A 17,117-nucleotide genomic window follows, 5' to 3' on the forward strand; every position below is an offset into this window, starting at 1 on the left:
TACCGTATTTCAGGCGCGGGCTGATCCGCCGGGTTATCCAGCCGGGTTTGGGATTCAGTCTCTGTATGTGAGCAGGATAAATTTAGTGGTTGGTCACTTGCTCCTACAGAAAGGGGCTTTCCATCAGAGAGCTGTAAAAGGGATCAGGCTGCCGTTAAGCAACATAAACCTCCACCAAACCCACAGACCTCTTTTTCTCAACACGCTCCACACACCGAAATTAGTGTGACTGTGAACCCATACAAACACACTACAGATCCCATCTATACCCATAATTCAAGCTCACAATCCGGGTTTTTGTTCCAAGGATTTATTTCATCTACACATTTCAACCTTTTCTGTTATATGAAGGTCAAAACAATCTGGGAAACGTTTTACCATGGCATTTTGATTTTAATTCCTTTGTTTTTTTACCCCTAGCCCAAACTCAGACTTTCAATCCTAAAATTGAAAACACAAAAAAAATACAACTGTCCACTAAATTATTTGAATAATAATTTGTAGTAATAATAATGAATATTAAAATTAATATTAACAGTTAATAATATACATGAAACAATAAAACAAAAGCCTATATAAAAACATGAATAATAACAATAACATTAATCACAATACTACTAATGATAATAATTATTATATACATAACAATACAATACATAATAGAGATGACGGGATGTGAATGACAATTCACTGTAACTAAATAAATATTTGTAATTAATTGAAACATCTTTTCCCAAAGTTGTAAATAAAGATTATTGGGCAAGGTTTTTTTTTTTTTTTAATTAAATGTTACTTGCTGTTTCTTTGTAAATAACTATATAGTTGTTTACTAGCAGTTTCTTAATGAGAATGGCAATTCTTCTGGGATGCCTGTACACTGTTAAACACTGTTGGAAAGCAAAACTAAACTAGTAATAGAATGAAAAGAGTTTTTCCTCTCTCTCTCTTTCGCTTTAAAAACCCAAAAGGCCTAAAGCGCCTATAGTTGAAGCAGCACCATATGCACACATACGCAATCCAAAAACACATATGCATGGGTGTGGAGTGCTCTGAAATCCAAGTGAAATGATACAAAAAACATCCTCTTACACAAAGGTCAGTGTGAAGAACAGCCGCATGATGCTCTTTACTTAAGAGTGACAGGCGGGTGGCTGATTTGGCCGAGGGCAGCGGTCAGACCGCTGTGTGCTGGTGATTATGTTGTAGCCACAGATTTGATGGCTCAGATAAAGCAGCTGTGAGATGGAGATGGAGGCGACCAGCGAGCGCACCAAGGGAGGGGTGAAAAATCAAGGGGATTTAGGCAAGAAGCTCTATCTCTTGCTAACAGCTTTTCTATGGTGGCCTGTGGGAAGAGAAAGAGAGAGAGAGAGAGAGAGAGAGAGAGAGAGAGCAGGCAGGGGTGAGTTTGTGTTTAAATCTACATTGGGAGGAAGTGTTTTATTAAAAGGCAGGCATTTTTGTCCCGAGGCTCATCATTTAACATATCACAGTCCCACAGGGATGGACAGTGGGACTCGGCTTTAGTCTTATCCCTCTTACTTACAGAAAAAGTAAGACTGGCATTCAATGAACTGCCCAGAGCTTCTGGATGGACACTCAGGAGACAACGTTTCATATTTAATGGGCTGGATGGACAGAGAGATGGACAGACAAATGGACAAATGAATGGATAGATAAGGGATTAATAATCATCATCTACTTTAATATTGGACTGAAAAAAACTGTTAAAAAAAGAAAAAATTATAGTTTTATTCAGCAAGCAATGTGTTAAATTGATCAAAAGTGACAGTAAAGACATTTAGAATGTTTTCATGATTTCAAAATCAAATAATTACTGTTCTTTTGAACTTTCTTCTCAAAAAGTTTTGTTCTGAAGGATCGTGTGACACTGCACATACTGGAGTAATGGGTAAAATTCAGCTTTGCATCACAGAAATAAATGACATTCTAAAATATAATGAAGTAGAACACACATATTCTAAAATATAAAAATCTATCACAGTATAACTGTTTTTAAAGTATTTTTTTATGCATCCTTGGTTAGCAGAAGAGACTTCTTTGAAAAACATTAAACATTTTACCGATCTCAAACTTATGAATGGCATGTCTCTATTACATTTTAAATACATTTTAATTAAATTATATATTCATAAGGGGTGTAATGGTACACAAACATGATGGTTTCGTTATGCACCTCGGTTTTTACATAATGGTTCGGAATAGTTTCAGTACAACGGGGAAAAAAATAGTAAAAATTGTACATATTTTTTTTTTTTATTATTATTAAATAATTATTGAACGAATTGCAGTTTCTTTAAATAAATTAAATTACAGTTAAAATTACAATTATATTAAGGATATAAATCTACCTTGACTTATGCTCTAAACTATAGGGGGCCCTTTTACATTATCCTATTATAAGATTACAATAAACAACGGAGCCCAAACTAAAATGTAATTATAATTTATTTTTAAATACAATAATCAACACTCAACTTTAAGAAAAAAAAATTATGCAAACATATAAATCGCACATAATGCCGTTTTTAAATTAACTTCTAAATGTAACCAAATGTAGGCTTCATTTGTTGTTGATATATATTAATTTACACAGTGGCTGTCATAACTTGTTTCATAACAGATTTATATATAGAAATCACTAACAGGTCAAGTAAAATATGAGTGGTACAATATGTTGTGAAATACTCTTCTCAAGACTTAATTTCTCCAGTTTATACAGCGATCTGGCCAATCAGAGCATCCCTCGTTTTTCGTTTCAGGGCAGGGCATAGAGGTGAAACAATTATGTACAGTATGTGGAAAATAATGTAATTTCTTTACAAAAAAATTACACAAAATAATGTTCTTTTTAGCAACATCATATGACCTCTTTAAAAGATGAAATGTTGTTTCTTATCAAAATTAACAATATTGTTGTTTTTTTTTGTTTTTTTTATTAAGTTCCACTCGTGACTAATACAGATTAGAAAAACACCTTTAGTTAACTTAATAAGTAAATATTTTCTTGATAGTACTTTAACAATCTGTTGTGGCTTTATGCCATATAAAAGCCAATTATTTACTTCTGGGAACAACGTGTTGTCTTTTAAATTGAGCACTTGTTCACACATTTGAAACTGTTTTTTTTTTTATGCTTGAAAATATATAGCATCCTTTATATTTGGTATATTTGGGCTTCCTTAACATTAAAAAAAAAAGAAAGAAAAAAAGTTGACTTGTTTTGCCAACCTCTTTAAAAAGTTTCCCAAAGATCAGCAAATCTCTGCAATCTTCACAAAATGTATATTTTCCTCCACCTGTGTCATCCATACCATTAAATTCACCTCACCGCTGTCTATATTCTCTCTATCCCGTGGCTCTCTCTCTGTCATGAGATGAGAGTAGAGTGTTCGTCTGGTCTGACACGATCTTTCTTCATTACAAGAATAATGTGTGTCATGCCCACACAGGAAACTTTCCCAGGAAGTCTCCAGAACCTTTGATGCACACAGGTCAGAGCTCTCCGGAGCCCATCGAGCGCGGCCCACGCGGATGCTGCGTATCTGTTAGTGCTCCACTGAACACAGGTTGTGCGTAGCTCTCTGATTTCTGCAACGGTGCAGACTCTGATCTGCAGGAGAAGAGAGCCCACAGGCGAGAGTTTCTGCCACTTTCTGCCCGAGGCTACTTTTGGTATGGTAATTAGCCGGATGAACTGGTCTGGCTCAAAGTGCTGCTTGACGTGTGATTAAATGTGATCTGAGTTTTGATGATTCATCCTGGGAACTTGTGAATGGAATCTAAAGATTTGTTTAGATTTGCTGATCAGTAAGCCTGTCAACAATACTGCTTCAAAGCCTGGGCTAAAATGCTATTTGACAGTAGGCCACAACAGTCGTTTATTGTAGGAAGAAGTCAGGAAAACAGCCTAATTTTTTTGTTTTTACAAAATATGGAATTACATTTAGTTCAATAATAATGAACGTAACTTTATAAAACTGAACGTAACTTTTTCAGAAACTATCAAACATATGCCATTACAAAAGAAGAAAAACACAATGAAAATGAAAAAAATTAACACAGTTGCACAAATGTAACAGGCTCTTCAAATATGCTTCATTTTTGTTAATGTTTTTCAAAGATTCGTTTTCGCTGATCGTGGATTCTGAATGCATTGCCACAGATTTCGCTTTTGCTTCGCAGTTTTTCGTTTGGAGTTTTGACACAAACCTCTCGTGGGGGCGGGGTTAACGGTGATCTACTCTGATTGGATAGTGAGCTTTTGATGGACAGGTGCTCTCTGACCAGGAAGTACAGATGCCACTCAGTGGCGCGCGCCGCGCTTATTGAAAGCTCTCACGGTGATTAAATCTGGTCTCTACCCCAAAAATTATTTTTCACAGACAAAGTGAAAGACATTTAAAATAAGCTGTACACTTATTTTGGTCATGTCACTGCACTCAGAAACTTTGGGATGACATTGGTGTGTTTGTCAAGTGTAAGATTTTGCCAGGCTTCTCAGTACATATGAAAAACATTATATCTGGGTATTATGACTCTGACCCCACAAACGAAAATATCAGTTTTGTTATTAATTTAATTTTTTTTCCTAAACAAATTTCACATTCACAAATGCAAATTCTCCAACTGTAAACCTGTCTTCTCTGTTTTTCTAAAATAAATGGAAAACCATTTGAATGTAATCTCAGTATATACTAATAAGAAAGCTATAAGGACTGTTAGAATTTGCTCCGCCTTTGATCATGTGTAATTTTGTTTGGATTTTGGCCCTCTTTCCTTTTTTTTTTTTTTTTTGGGTTGATTTTTGTGGATGTATGTTTATACTTTTGTGTGTTTTTGTTCTTTGCATTAATAAAAAAAAAAAAAAAAAGCTCTCGCTGTGATTTGTATGCAATACGTTGTGCCTTGTATTACTAAATATGTAAATAATATTTGACCTTCGATCGTCTCAGTCTGTAAAGATGAGCTCTCTGGAGAGACACGGAGCAGCATCATCTTCCTCCTCCGCTTGTCCTTCAAGGCAGCTTGAAGTAAGCTTGTTATTGAAGTAACCAATAACATCAATACAAGTTTTAATGTTACAGTTTTATTTAATGTTAATGTTACAATGTTATGTTTTAATGTTTTAATGCAACAGTTGTTGCGGGTAATTATTGTCATTCAGTAACACAAGCTTATTTCAAGCTGCCTTGAAGGACAAGAGCTCATCTTTACAGACTGAGAGGATCGAAGGTCAAATATTATTTACATATTTAGTAATACAAATCACAGCGAGAGATTTCCAATATGCGTGCCACTGAGTGGCATCTGTACTTCCCGGTCAGAGAGCACCTGTCCATCAAAAGCTCACTATCCAATCAGAGTAGATCACCGTTAACCCCGCCCCCACGAGAAGTTTGTGTCAAAACTCCAAATGAAAAACTGCGAAGCAAAAGCGAAATCTGTGGCAATGAATTCAGAATCCACGATTAGCGAAAACGAATCTTTGAAAAACATTAACAAAAATGAAGCATATTTGAAGAGCCTGTTTAATTTGTGCAACTATGTTAATTTTTTTCATTTTCATTGTGTTTTTCTTCTTTTGTAATGGCATATTTTTGATAGTTTCTGAAAAAGTTACGTTCCGTTTTATAAAGTTTCGTTCATTTTTAGCGAAGCAAATGTAATTCCATAACAAAAGAGGGAGTTACGAATCACAGAAATGAAGAACAATTAATTATCAAAAACAGAAAAGTACCCTTTTTTTGATAACATAGCAATACAAATTATTCTTAAGCATTAATAATAATAATAATAATATTTATTATTATTATTAGTATTATTATTTAAATAATATAACAATCAAGGAGCAAATAGTTAAATTAATTTTAATGTAAAAAAAAATAATGTAATTTTAAAATACAACATGTACTTAAAATATTTGAATGCATGCAATTAAACCGAATTAATAAATAAAGATTCACAATACTTAAATCAATTGTGCTGCCACTGCAATGTAAAAATGGTCATTTTACATGCATTAGAATACCATGGAAATATTAGTAGTAGTAGTAGTAGTGGTATTATTATTATTATTATTAATAATAATAATAATCATTGTATTTTTACAATATTATAATATAATTATGGGTGCAATATACTCAAATATAATTATTTAAATATACATTTATTTAAAATGCAATTATTTTAAATTATTTTAAAATAATTATAATTAACAATGAATATCATACATTTTAAATCCATCATACATCCTTAATTTCCTAAATGTCATCATACATCCTAAATAGTGTTGGGAATCATTAGAAATGTTCCAGTTCTGGTTCCGCCTAGCGGTTCCGATTCCGATTCCATTAAAATCATTGAACAACTATTTTAAAAAATAGTGAATAAGAACCGGTTCTCTGTTCCCAACCCTAATCCTAATTTTTTTTTTTTTATTAATTGCTGACACTGTCGGGCCAGGTTTGTTGTCTTTTTTTGAATAAGTGGCTTTTAACTGGCTCTGTTCCTTCTACTCTCAAAGTGGCTACTGTCACTCCACTTCTCAAGAAGCCCTCACTAGATCCTTCTATCTTGAATAACTTCCGTCCCATTTCTGTTTTGCCATTTATGTCACGTTTTAGAAAAATTTGTGTTTTATTATTATTATTATTATATACATACTAAAATTATATATGCTTAATATACTTATTTAAATGTATTTATGTTAAAATAATTATTTAGATTATCATTATATTACATATTTAAATATTTACATAATTATAATTAATATTGAATAAATATTAATAGTATTGTTCAGTTGTTCAATACAAAAATAGCTAGGCCAACTACAAATATAAATAACTATATAAATATAAAAATGTGAAAAGTATTTTTGATTCTTAACTATAATACAACTTAAATAGATTCTATGCTCAATATAAGTTTTTATTTTTATTTTTTTTTTTGCTTTGTTTCATCCTTCACCACAGATACCATAGGAGATCTTAAGAATCATATCCAACATGTGCACAGTGATGTCAATGCTCTCTCTCTCTCTCTCTCACACACACACACACACACACACACACACATTAGTTTAGCCACTGTTGAAGATTCATCAAGGGCCAGAATCCACAAAAGAAGATCCAGTCCTAATATCTTCCCTCACCTTCATTTTGGCTCAAGGTTAATGAATGCAAATCTTCCCTCCACTACCTTCATCAGATGCCAGACACAGCTTATACCATCTGAAAAAGCCAAACACTTTTCCCTTCCTCCCTTCCCGTAAGCAGAGTATGGCTCCGTTCCAAACCCTAGTGCGCTGCCTCAGTGTACAGTATGTTGCCTACATAGAGTCAGCTGCCTTCCGAAGCAGCATCCTAACGGACATGAAACCTCGTTACTCATTTGGAACGCTCTACATGGGCAGCTCTGGTGAAACAAATATTGCTAAATAAATCAAATCCAACTATCTACTGTATATAAGTATGCATAGTCAGAAAAACAAAATAAATACTTAATTTTGCAGTGACTTGGTATTCAGTCCCATTAGCGGAATACTGTACTGTAACTGTAATGTATTCCTGTGAACAAAGCTGAATTACAGCATCATTACTCCAGTCTTCAGAGTCACATGATCTTCAGAAATCATTCTAATATGTGAACAAGGACCAGAATGAATTCTTAGCAATGCTTATTACTAATAAAAAATTTGGTTTTGATATATTTACAGTAGGAAATTTACAAAATATCCTCATGGTACATGATCTTTACACAATATCCTAATGATTTTTGGCATAAAAAAAAAATCTATAATTTTGACCCATACAATGTTTTTGTTTTTTGGCTATTGCTACAAATATACCCCAGAGACTTAAGACTGCTTTTGTGCTCCAGGGTCACATATGCTTATTTGATGTTCAATTATCAATCACTATTGGTGGTTAATTATTAATAATGGTTCTTATTATCAAACAACATTTAAATAGAAATCTTTTGCATTATAAATGCCTTTACTGTCACTTTTAATAAATGTTATGCATCCTTGTGGATTCTTTAAGCATACTTGCTCCAAATCGTTGAGGTGTGCTGCTTCATACTTTTCAAAACTTTAAAACATATTTGAAAGTTTTGAAAAATATGAAGCAGGACAACTGTTTCGATAATAAGAAATGTTTCTTGAGCAGCAATTCATAAATTAAGTTTAAAGTATATTAAAATAGAAAAAAAATGCAATGCAGCCTCGATGAGCAAAAGAGATATATAAGTCTTCTTAATAATTCTGAAATTGTACATGTAAAAAAAATTTTTTTTTTACTTTTCTACTATTTTTGATTTGCATGTTTGTTGGGTTTCCATTTGATTTTTAATTCAAAACTTGCATCCTTAGACAAAATGAAATCCGCTGTCTTAGAAGGGAGCATGGTCATACAGCATTGCTTTTGGAACAGCACACCCATAATGTCTTAAAATGCAGCCTACGTAGGCACTAGGCAGCTCACTAGGCCATGAACAAGAGTGTGTGTGCTTTACTCCAGTGAGGACAGAAGCATTATTTCAAACACCCACCGGTTCAGCACAAGGGTCAAAGATGACTCAGTTCTTCCACCGGTGAAGAGGTGCTAAGTGGCAAACTGGGTTCACAGGGACAACGCTGTTTCCCATGCAGGTATTCAGAGAGTGAGAGTGTGCGAGGAAGACTTGTAGACTAATGATGCTGCTCTCTTGTTCCACTGTTAATATTTTACAAAAACACACAGATGATATGACCTTCGCAATTCATTTTACAAGCATTTATGCTTGCTTTCTCTCAGCTTGTCTCTGTCTCTCCTTCTCAGCTTTTTCACGTTTGCCTCTAAATCCAGTTTGCCATGGCAACCGGGCTTAGTTTATGAAAAGTCCTTGCTTTCACCCTGCTTTGTTCGCCGTGGCTGCTTTTCACACCTTTACACAAGGATTCAAAACAGAAGCTTCATATGATGACAAAGATTGATCCAACTTAAAACCCGTAAACAAGGCTGAACCGTGTTGAGGCTGAATCTTTGAGGAGTTTGACTGAATGCCCTTGCCTCTTAATAACTTCTATGAAGTTATAATTCACCTTGTGCCATGCTTTTCGATTGATTCGAGTTCATTCTGCGGCCAAAACCTTGAACGATGTGCTCTGCTGCTCTGGTTGAAGCTCTAATTAGATGCAAGGATGAAAAATGAGTGTTTCAGAAATACTGTGCTGGATTGCACCACAGGATAGTGGCTATAAACAAATGTTTGGCCGACACGCTAGCATGCATTTTGCATTGCTCAAGCCTAAAGGGGATGATAGAGACACCCTAAAACCCTCATGCCATTGTTCAGGTAACTGGTTATAAATATGCAGATTTAATTCCATTTTACAACATTGCTCTGCAAGAGTCTTTGCCAAGAGAGAAGAAGATCTGAAAGGCAAAACTAGCTATAGAAGACAATTTATACAATTTATGCATACATTATGATCTGCATTTTAGATTGCAACAATGCATAAAAAGCTTGCATAGCTAGAAATATATACACTCACATATTCATACAGAGTTTGTGTTTCATATGTTTTGGGGCTAATGTACACAAAATCTACACTGCCGTCTAATTTAGCAACAAATTGCATGTTACATCATACATTGTAGAAAATGTTCATTGGCAATGGACCAACCAGTTATGGGCTTCAGTATTTCAGTACGAGGTGAATTAAACTAAAATGAATATACATTTTCACTAAAAACGTAAAGTAAAATAAACAACCAATAAAATACATATCTTTATTTATCTTTAAATATTAATATTTTCTTTAAAAAATAATACATTTTAAATAATAATTGAATCAAATATTATTGATATTATCAATATTTCATACGGAAAGAAACTGCCCCATTCAATGTAGTTTCGATGTAGTTTGCTACTTTTTTTGCAAAACACTTTCTTTGTAGCTTGATTGTAGCTTATCTACTTAAAATGAAAAGCATCTTGAAGCTTGGCTGAGGTTTCAAACACACACACACACACTTGGCTTCCCACTGAAGAGTCAGATTAGAAATTTTAATTTGCAGAAGGCTTTGTGTTGGTGGTGAACATTTGTCTCATGCTGGAGAGAAGCAGATGAGGTCATGTCAGGTTGATGAATGACCAGTGATGACTGCGAGAGACACTCTGATTGGTAGAAGGGGGGATAATACATGAGCTCTCTCTCTCTCTCTCTCTCTCTCTCTCTCTCTCTCTGTCTAATACACACAGGGATTTTGAGATGAAGGCAGAAGAGGACCGAGCATGCTGAAGGTGACATGCCACGTATCTTCTCTTTTCATACCCCTGATTTCTAGGCTTTCTTAGAGAGGATCCCATTGCACAACCGCTCCCAAATTATATCTTCTGTCAATTCAGAAATGGATTTTACAACATTAAAATTTTAAATATGGGGGAAGTTATTCGCCACACCCACTCAGAACGATTAAAATGACACATTCAATAGGACTCAGGGACCATCTGTAGCCTGTAAGGCCGCTTTAACACTGGAGCTTTCTGGCGAGGAGCCGAGTCTGTTTGACATCTGAGTCTGATTGGAGTGAGAGTAGTTTTCCAATCTCCGTTCTGCTTGAAAAAGTGGAGTTCATGGGATTCATGCAAACTTTGATACAGTTTGCAATCGATATGACAGAAATCCAGCCTAACTTGCGGAAATGGGCTGCTATCAATGATGCATAATAAAAACAATAAGAAGCTGTGCATTACTATGATTTTACCATTTGTAAGGTGTTCAAGCAGAAGGCACAACATGAGTGTATAATCCTTCTTAAACATGGTAAAAAATCACTGTAACAGACAGCTTTCAGTTGCTTACACAGCAAAACAATCGTTTAAGGGTTTTTTCTGTCTTGAATTCTTTAAAACAATAACTTTTTTATCGAAAAAAAAAACTGTTATACAAGAAAATTACACAGAAAATATCTTAAATTATATTTCTTCTTTCCCTAAATGGCAAATTGTCATGCTTTTTCTTAAAAAAAATGCATAAACCTCAAACTTTGGCACATAATAACCAATAAATAAATAAACGGTCAGTTGTAAAATAGCTTGAATTATGTGTATTTTTCTTTCCCCAATGGGCAAACTATTTTGCTTATTTTTATATTTAAAACCTGAGATTCATGCATACAAATAGAAACATTTTTTTTTTTTTACTTGGTAGAAAGATTCATTATTAATATATTTTTTTTAATATTACAATATTAAGCAATATGAATATTTCATACTAATTTCTTTATTCTTCTACCAAGTGATATATTTCATTAGTGTCACTTCATAATTTTTGTGTTTCCCATATAACACTGTGCTGTATTAATATAGAAAGTATTGTAACAATGTAATTTTATGAATGACATGTAATCACGTAATCCATAAAAAGTAACTGTAGTCTTTTTATGAGCATTTCAAAATGTTATATAATCTACACTCAAAAGGAACAAAAGCTGTCACTGGGGCAGTACCCTTTCAAAAGGCACACCTTTGTACCTAAAGAGTCCATATTGGTACCTTAAAGTTACATATTAGTACCTACGAGGTACAAAAGTGTACCTTTTGAAAAGGTAATGCCCCAGTGACAGCTTTTGTACCTTTTTTTGAGAGTGTAGTTACGAGTACTCAATTTTTTTAATCTGATTATGTAATCCAGATTATGTGTAAACAGTTAGTAACCAGCCATTGCTAGTACTCTTGGTGGTATTCACATTTCTGACACAAACAAACTGCAGTTTAGATCCAAAAATCAGTCAGATAAAGGGAACCTGCTTCAGTGTGGTAACGCAGGAATCTCTTTATTTTTCCATATAGAGATGCAGTTGTGTTCTGCTGTCAGTGTGAAAGCTCACCACACACATGCTGTCGAAGTTATGCCACGCTTACGCTCACAGTGTGAAACAGACACAGACTGTATAACATAACTGACTCAACTGTGCTCTGTGCTGTAAACACGGATGACGGCGACTTGAAATACACTAATTCCACAGGACAGGAGGAGCCGATGGAGCACAGGACAAATTACTGTGAAAAACACCTTCAAGCTTGGAGGACTCACGTCAGGTGCTTCATTACAGCTGGCTGTTGTACACACTTCTCTCCTGAGATTAACCCACATGACAGCTGAGTGTCATGAGTGCTGGCTGCCCACACACACACACACACACACACACACACACACACAGGTGTCTCCTGCACTTACAGCTCAAACAAGATAACAATCTGCCATCTTCAGGAACATTCTGTTGAAGTTCCTGCTCTTCTGGGTGCCGTCATGCATAATGGCAAGAGACATCGATTTGAAACCTGTGAATTATGAGAAAACAAGAGCTGTGTGTCACAAAACTATGGAAGGACCAAATGGAAAATAGCAGCTTTAAACAGATGCGAAATTTTGGTTTTTATATATTTAACTACAATAAATAAACAAACATATTCAATATATTTAAGCCATATCGCACAAGCTTTAACAGACATTTATAAGAGTATGCATGCAAAGTTACCCGTGTATGTCAAATATGTACCAGAGTACAAAGCTTACAAATTACAACGTTGATACATAGATTATTTCATTTTATCACTATAATAATTCCCATATTTCATAGAAGAAAAAAATATAGTACAGTCATGAAAAGATGTGATGCAATGTGGAAAATACTCATAATAATTAGATGTCCAAAATGTATTCATAAATATATATATATACTTTTTTTTTTATTATTATTTTCTTTACAAACCTGGTAAAAAAAATAATGAAGGCTCTTATGCTGCATTTATTTGATAAGAATGACAAGCATATTTTTTAATATACATATAAAAAATAAAATATTTAAAATTTAAAATAGCTGTTTTATATTTTAATATAGTTTAAAGTGAAACTTATTTCTGTGATGCAATGTTTTCAGCATCATTCCTCCAGTCTTCAGTGTCACATGATCTTCAGAAACCATTCTAATATACTGATTTGCTGTTCAAGAAACAATTCTTATTAGCAATGCTGAAAACAGCTGTAGAAACTGTGAAACCAAATTTTTTCAGCATTCACTGAGGAACACACATAGATAAATAAATAAGTGACCCCAAACTTTCAGTTGCCATTTTTACATCAACACTGACCAATTTTTTTTTTAATAAGAATATGGCAAGAACTTTTGCTTATATCGCCTCCATTAAGTCTGTGCAGACGTTCTGTATATCACAAGTGTTGATTACCGCTCAGAGATCCCAGAATGCCTGATGCAAGAACATAAACCAACATTCATGGAAACAGAATGTATATTTAGCCTCGGCAGGTCGTATCCGACCATCAGTCCTGACACCCAATCTCAGCCCTAAAAATCTCCAAAAGAGAAGCTAAATATAACAGTCAAGTGATGAAAGAGTCACGACAAGGACCAAGACGTGACCTACATACGTTCTTCACAGGAGGCCACCACCGCCACAATGTGGGACAGTTCCTCACCTTCTTTTCTTTTCTTTTCTTTTCTTTTCTGATCATTCATATGAGAGAGAATAGTTTGCCCTACATCAGAAAAGGAGCCGACAACACAGGGCTGAGAAAGATTCTGACAGAAAACATGAGAGGGTTTTTATCAAAGCTTCGAGATGACAGATGCGTCCAGAAACAAGACATCTGATATCGTTCTCTGACATCAGGGAATGTGGGCTTGAACGAAATGAATGCAAAAAAAAAATCATTTGTTTACATCGCTTGTGCATTCCCTCCTGTTTTCAAGACATTTTTAATGCATGCAATAAGCACCACATCACAAAAGTTACATTTGTTGGTTGTTTCAGATGCAGCAATTATTACCTTTTGATTAAAGATTCCAAAAATTAATCTTTGGAACATCTTTGGAATCTCTGGATAAAGATACATGTTTGGAATAACATGAGTGGTGCAAAATAAGACCAGCAGTATGAATTTACAAAGTATACAGGATCTATTTTGATTTCATGTTGACTTGAAGACTTTAAGAGGCTGAGCCTGAAGGCACAGCAAAAAATAAATTTTAAATATATCAGACATTTAAAATCACTCACTACCCAATCCTGACGTTTGCTTCTCTCTAAAGGACGCGTTTCCCACCTGGGGAGGGTATTAAAACCCCAAAAATGAGTCAAAATAAAAGAACCGTGGGGCAACGGCTCTCACAAACATCACACTGACTCCATGTGGCTAAAGCTGGAAATGCAAAAGACATGCATTTAATTCTGAATTTTCAAATCCTCAAAGGTCAAAAAGTCTGAGAAGAACACAAGTAAAATGCCTTTATTTTGCATTTTTCTTAATTAAATTAATCTGAAAGACTACTTGATTAAAAAGTTGAACTGGAAACTTTATATAATTTAGAATGAACTGCTTTAATGACAGCAGCACTGCAGATAATGTGAACAAAAACTAAGGAATGGGATCGAATCCAACATGATCTGATATGTTTCAAAGAGTGTTTAGAGTTTCAGTGGAAAACATCTGACCATCTGTACAAAGAGTCACATGATCAATGCAAGTGATTTACCAACATTTGAAATAGTGCACTATTGTTTTTGATAACTAAAACTATTAAAAATAATTTTCATAACTTGAAATGAAGCTAAAATAAAATATAACATAAACTTACAATGAAAAACTCATGAAATGAAATGTAAACAAAAATTTGAAACGTTGCTTCAGCGACAAACTGAAATAAAAAGTTGAAGTTAAAGTACTAAAATGACTCTAAATCTATAAATATTAATTGTTTTTAATATTTTAACAAAAAAAAAATATCAAAGCACATTACGAAATAAGCTGAAGTACTAAAACTAGCTACTAAAAGCAAAGCTAAAACAAAGAAATTGAAAACTAAATAAAAATACATACAAATAATAATAGCAATAAAAATTATCAAAGCACATAACAGCAAAATTACAAAAACTTTAACTAAATGAACTAAAATGAAAACTGAAAATGTAATAAAGCCAGTTCAAAATAATACAATATCATAAATAGCACTGTTGCTAAGATGACTATCTCAGATAACAGTTTCATTTTCCCAAGTGTACATTTTTATTACTTATCAAAAGCGATGCTTATTTGTTCAAACAGCAAAACACAGGCTCAACCAATGATGTGAGTTTGGGGGAGGGACTATCTCTTAGACCAACCAATGGCAGCCAGCAAATGGAGAGTGTTCAGGAAACCTGCTTGAAGGTGGTTATTAATTTGTAAAATCTGATTGGCAACACTAGCGATAGAATAAAGTGTTAGGTATAAAAAAAAAAAAAAAAAAAGCCCTGGATGCACTGTAAGTCGCTTTGGATAAAAGCGTCTGCTAAATGCATAAATGTAAATAAACAATTTTTAATGTGGCCTCAGACTTCGCATAAAATGAACATACTATAAAACAGCTCTTCAGTTTGCTATTTTATAGTATGATGAACCATCACATGACCGTGGCATTACTTCCTAATTGGAAACAAGTTAAAGTCTTGCTCTCGAGGTGAACCTCTGACGAAAATGGCGTCGGTATTAGCGACCGTCGGGCCATCATTCACTTCCTAACGTGCTGTGATCCTTCACCGACCCCCATCAACCCCAACTGCTAATTTGTCTTCATTAGAAGACGCTTAAAGATCTATTTCCCTCTGAACCCATCAATCCGAGTCACGATCACGCTCTCTGCCATGTCTCACAAATCAGAATTAATCCCACATAATGCGCCGGCCAGACGAGAATGTGGATAAGAAAGACGGATTCATTTTCTTTGCAACACAATGTGCGGGAATTAGGCCTACCGCAGTCAAAAAGTCATGTTGACACGCAATCAATGCACAGCAGGAGAGACTACATTTATCATCTAGCTCCATTCCTGGCTAATGTAACGGCATTTGTTTATTTGTTGCGATGGCATCGGGTCCTGCGCAATCACCATCAGGATGCGTCTAGATCTTCATTCTCCTGAGATGACCTTGATGCAGGAAAAGTCAACCGTCAGGATCGGGCACAGGAAGATAAAGCCAGACTCGTGGGGAAAAGAGCCAAAAAGACAAGACAGATTGCTGCTCATTAAGATTTATGAACGAACCAAATGAGCAGGTTTTGGGTCACAGAGCTGTATAATTGAAGCAAATAAGACCGTGCTCATGTTCTCATTGAAATAAATGGATGTACACTTCATAAAAGAGCCAGGGACTTCCTCTGACATGCAATAAGGACTCTAATTTGCTTATAATAAGAAAATCTTTTTAAAAACATTTTAAATTAAATTGCAAATTAAAGGAGTAGTTGACCTAAAAATTAAACAACTCATTATTTACTCACCTAGAATTTTCATAAAGCTTGCTTATGCTTGATCAAGCTCCATAATGATGAAAGTAGTCTACACCATAAAAAAACCATATGACTTCTGAATTATATTGCATTATATTAAGTCTTTAAAAGCTATATAATAACTTAATGTGAGAAAAAGATGCAAATATTTTGCTTTGTAACTAACATAAGGCTATCTGAACTTGGACTATACAGTGGTATGATCTATAATCTATATTCTGCTCAAATATATAAAGTAGTAGGGCATGGAAATCTTAACTTCTTGATTGTTTATACTGTTATTGAATAGCTCACATTTCTCATAAAAAAAGTCTGGAACAACAGGGTCAGTAAATTATAACAGCATTTTTATTATTGTTTCAAGGTTTTTATATCAGATGCACAGCATCAGAACTGTAGATAGATAACTCACATACCTGCTGTCCACTACACTGTGCACATTAAAAGCCCTGTAGTGTGTGTTTGTAGTACTTTCCTATTCCCGCAGAGAACAGCCACAAACACATGTTCCTGCCCTGCTAAGTCCTGACTTAAGAGGTGACAGATAAAGCTTTGTGGTGCAGAAAAACAGGTTGTTTATAATTAAGTTTGCTGTTAAGACCTCCTCTAAGCCTACTTCATTCAAGGGTCCAACAGCAGAACAGCAGCGTAATCCTCCAACAGCAACTCAACTTCAGCAAACTGATGATTTAAGACCAGCGAGACCCAAACTGACCACAGCATGTGTTCCAAATCAACACATCCAAATCCCAATGAA

General features: G+C 34.5%; 1 protein-coding gene across 1 annotated transcript in view; it reads right to left on the minus strand.

Annotated features, from left to right (window-relative positions):
* Positions 1 to 14,203, minus strand: part of LOC132095527 (xin actin-binding repeat-containing protein 2-like) — a 74,294-nt gene extending 60,091 nt beyond the window's left edge. Inside the window, exon 1 of the mRNA XM_059500615.1 lies at positions 14,092 to 14,203. The gene's annotated coding sequence lies outside the window, so the exon portion shown is untranslated. The remainder of the gene's footprint in view (positions 1 to 14,091) is intronic.
* Positions 14,204 to 17,117: the final 2,914 nt, after the last annotated feature.

This window comes from Carassius carassius, chromosome 19 (assembly GCF_963082965.1).
Source record: "Carassius carassius chromosome 19, fCarCar2.1, whole genome shotgun sequence".
NCBI classification, from domain to species: domain Eukaryota; kingdom Metazoa; phylum Chordata; class Actinopteri; order Cypriniformes; family Cyprinidae; genus Carassius; species Carassius carassius.